Source organism: Chionomys nivalis, chromosome 6 (assembly GCF_950005125.1).
Source record: "Chionomys nivalis chromosome 6, mChiNiv1.1, whole genome shotgun sequence".
Lineage (NCBI taxonomy): Eukaryota > Metazoa > Chordata > Mammalia > Rodentia > Cricetidae > Chionomys > Chionomys nivalis.
Genome location: NC_080091.1, coordinates 48,001,413 through 48,010,005, shown reverse-complemented (window position 1 = coordinate 48,010,005; position 8,593 = coordinate 48,001,413).

The window sequence follows — 8,593 nt, the reverse complement described above, 5'->3', positions numbered from 1 at the left end:
CCCCTGCCAATGTTTTGAGTCTTGCTGTAAGGTTTGGCTATGTGGGAATTTACTGGGATTTTCTGAATGCTACATAGCCATTGAACTTTTCAAAAAGAACATTCAAGCAAACAATAAAATGTCTTGAAAGCAGAGATGCAAAAACACATTCACATCTCTGTTTCTCAAGCCGAGTCAGCACTGCTTAGAATGTTCATTTCTAGGGTTGGGTTGGAAAATAGCTTTTTCCCCTTTGGATAGATGAAAGCAAGAGACAGCATACATTAAATATAATGTAAGCTATTTATGTCTGCCACATGTTAAAATCTTGGGCCCTAACTAATTTTACGTTAGTAATTTGTGTCTTGAATACATCGACTAATGTGATATTAGTCCTACACCAAAGACTTTTTATATTTTTCTCTGGTTATTTCTTTTGCTTTGCTTATTCAACAAATTGTACTTTTAAAATCTTGGCTGAGGAGACATAGATAACTCATGAAAATAATGAAAAGCAGTAATAAGCAGCAATTTTAAACAGGAACCATTTCTCTTTTCATGACGGTAGATATAGGAGTTGTAATAGTATCATGATGGCTAAAATGTGCCCTATCATTATGCTTTCTGTGATATTCAAATTGGCCCAACTGTTTTCTAATACAGTCTTCATGAATTCACAGGGTGCATGGACTCTAAGGAGGCTAGTCACTGACACGTTATAATCAAATCAACAGACACATTCAGCAACTGCCATGAAAGCTGTGGTACTCTTTAGTACTGGGGATCGGGGCTATGGAGTAGCTTTTCTATGGATGGAGCCTGCATTCTCCTGGCTAGGTACACATTTAATCCCAGTAGCTACACTAGTTTGCCATACAAACCGGGCGGTATGGAGCACATCTTTAATCCAGTCCTAAAGAGGAATATAAAACAGGAGGAGACAGCTCCCAGACACAGTCTCATTTTGAGGATTCCTCTTTGAACTGAGGTAGAGGTAAGAGCCAGTAGTTGGTTGTTTTGCTTCTCTGACCTTCAAGTTGAACCCCAATATCTGTCTCTGGGTTTTTATTAATCGTGCTGCATAGGTCTGTTGATAAAATGAATAGATAAATTATTTAGTATGTTAGGAATGAAAGGTATTAAAGGACAAAGGCAGTGACGTGGGTGTCAGGGAGGGCTGGAGTGTGTGAGGGTTTGCCATTTTAAACAGGTTCAAGGTAGGGGCCGAGGAGATGGTTCAGAATGCGAAGGCGCTTGCTGCCAGCCTGTCTATATGAGTTCAATACCCATTGACAGAATAAGAGAACTGACTTCTACTAGCTGTCCCCCACCTCCTGTATATAAGCTGTGCTGTATGTGTGAATATTCATGTGCATACACACATATTCAAGTCTAGTAAAAAAAACTTAACAGGGTGAATGCACTGGGGATGAAAAGTAGAATAACTTTCCAACAGTCGTACAATAAAATAAAAGATACAAATAGAAGCCTAACTCAATTTTTAACCTAATTGCCCCAAAGTCCTGTGAATCTTTTATGAAAATCATTCCCAGGACAAATCAACAGAATGGAAGTATGCACTGAGACATTCTATGGGATTCTTTATTTTCAAGACATAGACACATGCTTTGAATTTTCTTGAGCAAGTGAATCCTAGATCTCGTGAAACTCAGAGGGGCTGGGAGAGGTCTGGCCCCTGGAGATGTGGCTGCAGCGGAGGCCGATCATACATAGGCTTTTGTTGATCCTTTCTCATGAGCCTGACCACCCAGTTGGGTTCTGATAGTCAGCAACACTGCTCTCAATGCAGGGGAAATCAGCAATGCTTGGATCGTCCATGCACACCAGCACTGAGGAGCTATCAGCCTCCCTGCTTCTGTGCTGTCGCTTTCAGTGTTTGTTATGCTATCTGGTTTGGACAATCCTTGGGATGCTTCTTTATTTCTGAACCTCTTGAAGGGCAGACTTAGTGCTCCCAGGAGCTGTAAGGCCCATGCATATGTTATCTTGGACTTTTTGGGAGGACATCGCAGCAAGCTAGTGCCCCTTGGTTGTATTAGCTATTTTTCCTGTGGCTACTATAGAAAACTCTAACAAAAAGCAACTTAGAGGATCAGTCTGATGGCTCTAGAGAGCTACTCCCCATCATTGCAAGGAAGGCATGGTAGCAGATACCAAAAGCCGTTCGACCACATTTTGTCTGTACACTGGTAAGCAGAGAACAGAAATGGGGCTAGCCACCAAAACCCTCAAACCCTCACCATACTAGCAGACTCTGTCCAGCAAGTCTCTACATCCTAAAGGTTCAATGTCTCCCCAAACAGCTGGAGACCAAGTGGTCAACACATGAGCCTATGTGGACACTACACATTCAAACCACAACATTGGTGAAGATCAGAATTTATTTTGTAGTATTATTATCTGAGCTTGGGGTACTTAGCTGCTTGCTGCGTTTGTGGGGGTGATTCTCCCTGCGTGTCAAAGGGCATGCTTCGGATTCTGAGCTACCTCTAAATTATTGACGGTATTGATCTGAGCAGGTGTGTGGAGCCTTCATCAAGTGTTCTAAGCTGTCGTGCCAAGGATATCAACTCCAATTTCCAGCATTCTGTAATCAGGAACTCAAAGCAATGGACTGGGATTCTTCAGTGATATGGAATCCAGATTTTACTGCAGCATTTTATTTGGCATTTTTTACTCTCATTTTCTCTATATTCAAAAGAGCGAAGAGGGATTTTAGTGAGATTAAGATTGGGAACTACTGAAGGCAGGTACAATTTCAATCATTGTTATTGTTATTACTACTGTGCTATTGAAAAGACAAAGTGAGGCGAACACATTTTGCTCAGTGTTTTGTAGAAAGCTAGATTCTGTACCTTCTGCTCCCTAACTGACTAAGAAAAAAAAGTGTCACATTCTCAGGTTAAAGTGGAAAGTGCCCCTCAACACAAATGCTGTGAAGTATCCTTGTGTGTCCTGTCTAGATTTTTGTCATCTTGACTCAACTAGAGTCATCTGGGGAGAGGGACCTCAGGGTTCTCCATCTTATTGTCTGTGGGCGACGATGTAGGCATTTTCTTGATAATCAGTTGCTATGGGAGGGCACAGTCTGCTGCCAGCAGTGCCATTCCTGGATAGACAGTCCTGGGTGGTAGAAAAAGGCTGCTGGATCAAACTGGAGAGGGCAAACCAGTAAGCAGCACTCTTTCATGGCTTCTGCTTCAGTTCCTGCCTCCAGGTGCATACCCTGACTTCTCTTCATGATGGACTGCACACAAGAAGATGAAATAGACCCTTTCCTCTGCAAGTTGCTTTTGATCATGGCCTTTATGGCAGCAATAGAAAGCAAACTAGAACACCTTGTTAATGGCATCTTTTTGCATAAGAACACCTGGAATTTCCTGTTCCTGACATGAAAATATAATTTTTAAAACATAATGTAAGCTCACTAGGCTCCAAGCATTTGGCAGAAGCCAACAAAACAAAGCAAGCAAGCAAGCAAACAAAACAAACAAAAAAACCATTATAATTTTGTTAAAAGTTTTCTTATATTAGTCAAAAAACCCACAAAAACTTAATTGACACTTTCATTCACAAAACATTGATAATTAAGTAAATTTAGTTCATAAAAAGAAAATTATATCAAAGACCAAAATACTGGGAGAAAGTAATCAGTCATATACCTATAGTTCATGCACTGGTAAATTAAACTTTTGCATTTACTCGTACAGCATTCATGCTGTGATTTTAATTATCCTCAGATCTACGAATCCTGAGTCAAAGTTTTCATAGTGGCTGTAATTCTTGTCCTACTAGCTGTCTAATAGAATCAGCTTCGTGTAACAGAGGCTTCAGTTCAGAAGTGACTATCGAGTCGCAGTTGCGGCGACAACTGGAGTTACAAAGGTGTCTTAGATACCGAAATGTTCAGTGTGGAGCTTTTAAAAGGACATTTCTTTTTTAAAACAATTGTGTTTCTTACTAGAATCTGTCCAGTTTGACAGTCAGCCAAGTTGTATTTACTGGGTGCTTATGATGTGTCAGCCTCAATATCAAATATTCCAAGGAAAGACAGGAAGAGCAAGAGGAGGGAAAAAAGCAAGGTGTAAGAACTCATTAATTAGTTACAGTGTGTGTGTGTGTGTGTGTGTGTGTGTGTGTGTGAGACTAAGCACACCTTTGCATATTCACTCAGGTGTCATGTGTTCACTTAGGAACCTGCTGGGATGGGGAAATAATAAATGAGAAACTTTTCATTTGTCACTAGTCAAGTATGTTAGTGGCGGGATACAGCTGTCATTGCTAGTGTTATATGTACGTGAATCACCTTAACAGATTAACTGCACCTAGGTAAAGTCACAAAACAGACCCAAACTTCAAGGGACTATCATTTTAACAAGATATAGTCTGTACGTGAAAAGAATGTAGGACGCCATCAAGTTCAAAGGTCTTCTGAGTTACTAGGAAAATGATTTTTCTTCTTTATGAGCCTCTAAGCACAAAATGCAATTGCAAGAGTACCCTGGGGACATACATGAGTAGAATTGAGCGTATTGTGCTGGGAACACTGGTGTGAGACAAGCCCTTTCTCAAGTCACGCAGCCTCTGGGCTATGCCATGCATAACACGGGATATTTGAGATTATAGAAGTAGTCATAAAAATACAATTTGTAGAATAAAAACCATTCTAAATCAAAGTAATTTGGGGTCCTTTTAAATGCATGCAATATTTGAAAGAATCTGACCTCATGACTACATTTTCACCTGTATTATTTAGGACTAACTCCTTTACAAGGCACCAAGAAATATTTTTGGAAAGACTCTGAAAAGCTAAATAGCATCTGTCCTCTGTATGTCAATAAAGGCATAGGAGACCTTCCTTTGGACCTGAGCTCTCTAACATCAAATAAAATGATTTCTGGGGTAACAGTGGACAGAATCTATCCACCAAAGCCAGATCTGTATGATTATCATATGTGCAATTCAGCTAGAATGGCAGCAAGAATACCTTGACCCATAGGGCAGCGGGGGTAGTCCCTCGCTGCAAAGGGGTAGATAACAGGAATGCCTCCTTCTTTTCCTCTCTTCCTCCTTTTCTCTCTCCCTTTTTGCTATGGCTCATTCCTTCTCCCCCTCCCCTTTCTTTTCCTTCTTTCCTTTTATTCTCTAGTTAACAAAAGTGGAGGATTAACCATGTGGAAGAAAATCACCATCTCTCAATTAGATTAAGAAAAAAACAAATAAAAGGAGTTAATGAATAGACTAAAAGACCTTTAATTGAACCAGATTTTTGTTTCCAAGGGCAGTTAGAATGGGTTATGGATGAACTCAATGCACAGTATATCTCCTCTGGTATTGGTTTTACTGTTTGAGAAGGCTCTGCAGCAGATTGTACTCGGAGGAGAATTCAATCATTTCCGACTGGTATCAAACAAAGCGAGATCATGCTGTGCATGTTTTATATCCCACATTGTGGATCTTTGGATCACCTTTTCTGCTGCAGCAGCCGCTTCCTTCCATTCAAGAGAAGTTTGGTAGCATCTGTTCTCCCTGACAAGACTTGTCTCCATGAACTGTGACATGGAAGAGTAAGTGAAATAAACCCTTTCCTCTCCAGGCTTTTTTGGTGTGGTGTTTCATCACAGCAATAGAAACCTTAACTAATAAACATTTTTTCCTATGGGTTTCTTCTTTGGCTTCTGTGAATTTGCCTGGTTTTTGTATTAGAGTAATGCTGGTTTCATAAAAGGATTTCAGAGTACTTACTCCTTTTTATCTGTTATGGAATAATTTGAGAAGCATTGGCTATAGGTTTCCTGTAGATATTTGGTAGATTCCAGTCATGGATTCATCTGGGCCTGGATGGATCCAGGAAACATTAGTAAGAAGACATTTGTTAGAGCTTCAACCTCCTTACAGCTTCATGTTACAGGTCTGTTTAACTTACTGATATCATTCTAATGTAACTTTTATGGTTTGGATACATCCAAAAATCCATATATTTCTTTCTGGATATTTTTTTTTCAGTTTACTGGAATATTGCTTTTTAAAGTATGTCCTCATGATTTCCTGAGTTCCTTTGATAGCTTCCTTTGGTTTCTAATGCTATTGTTTCAGTCTTCTCTGTCTTCCTTTTAGATTAGTGTTTGTCAATCTTGTTTATCTTTTTCAAAGAACCAACTATTAATTTCATTGATTATTTAATTTCTGTTCTTGTTTTATTTCTTTCCATGCTTTTGGGTTTTATTTATTCTTGTTCTATTTTTCTGTACTCTTAAGATGCAATATTAAGTTATTTATTTGAATTTTCTCTAAGTTTAATTTATGCTGTTATCTCTAAACATCTCTCTTGGGGCTACTTTCAGTTCATCTCAGAGATTTTGATAAGATATGTTTGCATTTTTATTTAGTTCTATGAATTTTTAAAATTTCCTTTTTGATTTTTTCAATGATTCATTCATCTTTCAAGGATGTATTATTTATTCTGTATGAGTTTGTGCATTTTTGGAGGGTTTTGTTTTGTTTTTTTTCTTTCTATTGATTTCAAGCCTTGTTCAATTGTGGTTAGGTAGGAGATAAGTGATTATTTCAATTTCCATGCATTGTTGTGATTTGTTTCATTTCCCAACAAGTGATCTAGTTTTGTAAAAAAAAAAAAAAAAAAAAAAAAAAAAAAAAAAAAAAAAAAAACCTCCATAGTTGCTGAGAATAATGTATATTTGTAGTACTGGAGTAGAAAGTTCTGGGGTCATCTGCTAGGTCTATTTGACCTACAATGTCATTTAACTCTGTTATTTCTCTATTTGTATTTTGTCTAGGTGACCTATTCATTTGATAAAGTCCTGTTTGAAGTTGTGCACAGTTCCACTTTTGAGGTTAATCTGCTGACTCTAATCTTAGCAGTGGGTGTTCTGTGTGAGTTAGCAGTGAGTGTGTGCTGTGGAGTTCGTAGGCTGTGGTCTCTAAACTATTAAGATCATGGGTGCTCTGTAGCAGACTTAAGATGGCAGGGATTTGAATGTTCACCCACATGACAGCAGTCTCTGATGTGCAGAACTCAAGTTAAGGAGTGAGAAGGTGAGCAGGGATAGATAGGATGGTCAGCATTGTAGAGGTGTGACCTCCAAGGGCGGGGGGGGTTGCACAGAACTCTCACACACAGATGTTTGAGTGACAGCGGGCAGGGTGACAGGTGATCTCCAACCTAGAAGATGAGTAGGTAATCGGTACAGAATATCCTTATGCAATGGGGTTAGGGTGCTAGGAAGGGAGGAGGTGAGCAGCGACCTCTGGAGTGAGCAGATGCTCCACACAGGTCTTCATATGGCAAGGGTAGAATATCAGAGGTGCATGGAAGTGAGGGCTCTCTCTTCAACTGTGTGAGCAGATTCTGGTGCAGGCCCTCAGATAACAGGAATGGAGCGTTAAAGAGAAACAAGAAAACCCTGGGGTGGCTGACTTAAATGCCTGAAAAAAGTGGGTGAACACTACCTACAGGACAGGAAGTTGATGCAGATCCTCAAGAGATGGGTTGCAATGGCCAAAGAAGAAGCAGACTCAAGCTGATGAGCTAAAGGCAGAGTCAAGGACAGCTGCCCAGAGTTCTAAAGTGATGGAGAAAAACAGCCGAGGAAGGAGGGCATGAGGAACCTATCTGTGAAGTGAGCCTTGTGCACCCTTAATGATGGGTCATAGGGGTCTTAGAGAGCAGGGTGGGAGTTCCCAAAGAAGAAAAGGGCAGCAGTCCCATCTTTTCATGCTCTTTGGTGTCCTGGAAAAGTGTGAGATGCCTGAGGGAAGAGAAAGGGTAATATGTTGCAGGCAAGTTAGAGGAAAAGGGATTTATTGCTCTAAAGGACACTGGAAACAGGAGACAGATAGATAACAGGATCAGTAATGTACAGGAACTAACATTTATTGACAGTGTGCTGAGGACAGTAGGTTTGAAATAATAAAATAATATGCTTTCTTTCTGTTAAAGTTTCATTTATCCATGTCTAGTTACACATGAAAACACTGGGTTTCAGCATTTCAAGAGGAGAGGCAAACTACTGTTTAAAATATAAAATTATTCCTAAGAGTGTCGAGCTAGGTTTTCGTTATTATACAGGTCACAGAAAGATAATGTTTTAAAAGCCAAACACTGAAAGATCTTTAGGCATTAAAATATAAACAAAGGAATGCAAACCAAATGAATTTAACTGTCACCCATAAATTGGGTTAAAAACAAGATACGCAATAGGTGTACTTAATGCTACGCAAGGGGAGAATAGAAAACTCAATTTCTTCTAGTGCAGCAAGATGGATGAAGAAATGGCAAGCCATAACACATGGCTCCTTTGGGTGCCACATTCAGCCCAGTGCCGGGTCTCTGACAGTGATAGACATTGTAAGGAGTGAGAAGCTACCCCTGACTAAAGCAATGTACTTATTTTCATTTCCAAAGAAAAGCTTCAAAACAAACAATGATTTATATTTCCTGGTTTCCTGAAACAAATTCTAACATTCTCAACTTGAGGAATGGAGCATACTGTTGTTAACCAGCTTTCCAGTCAAGGGGCATGTGCAGTTTCAGAGGATGGAATACCATATCCAATACTCAGAGGTGAGTGAG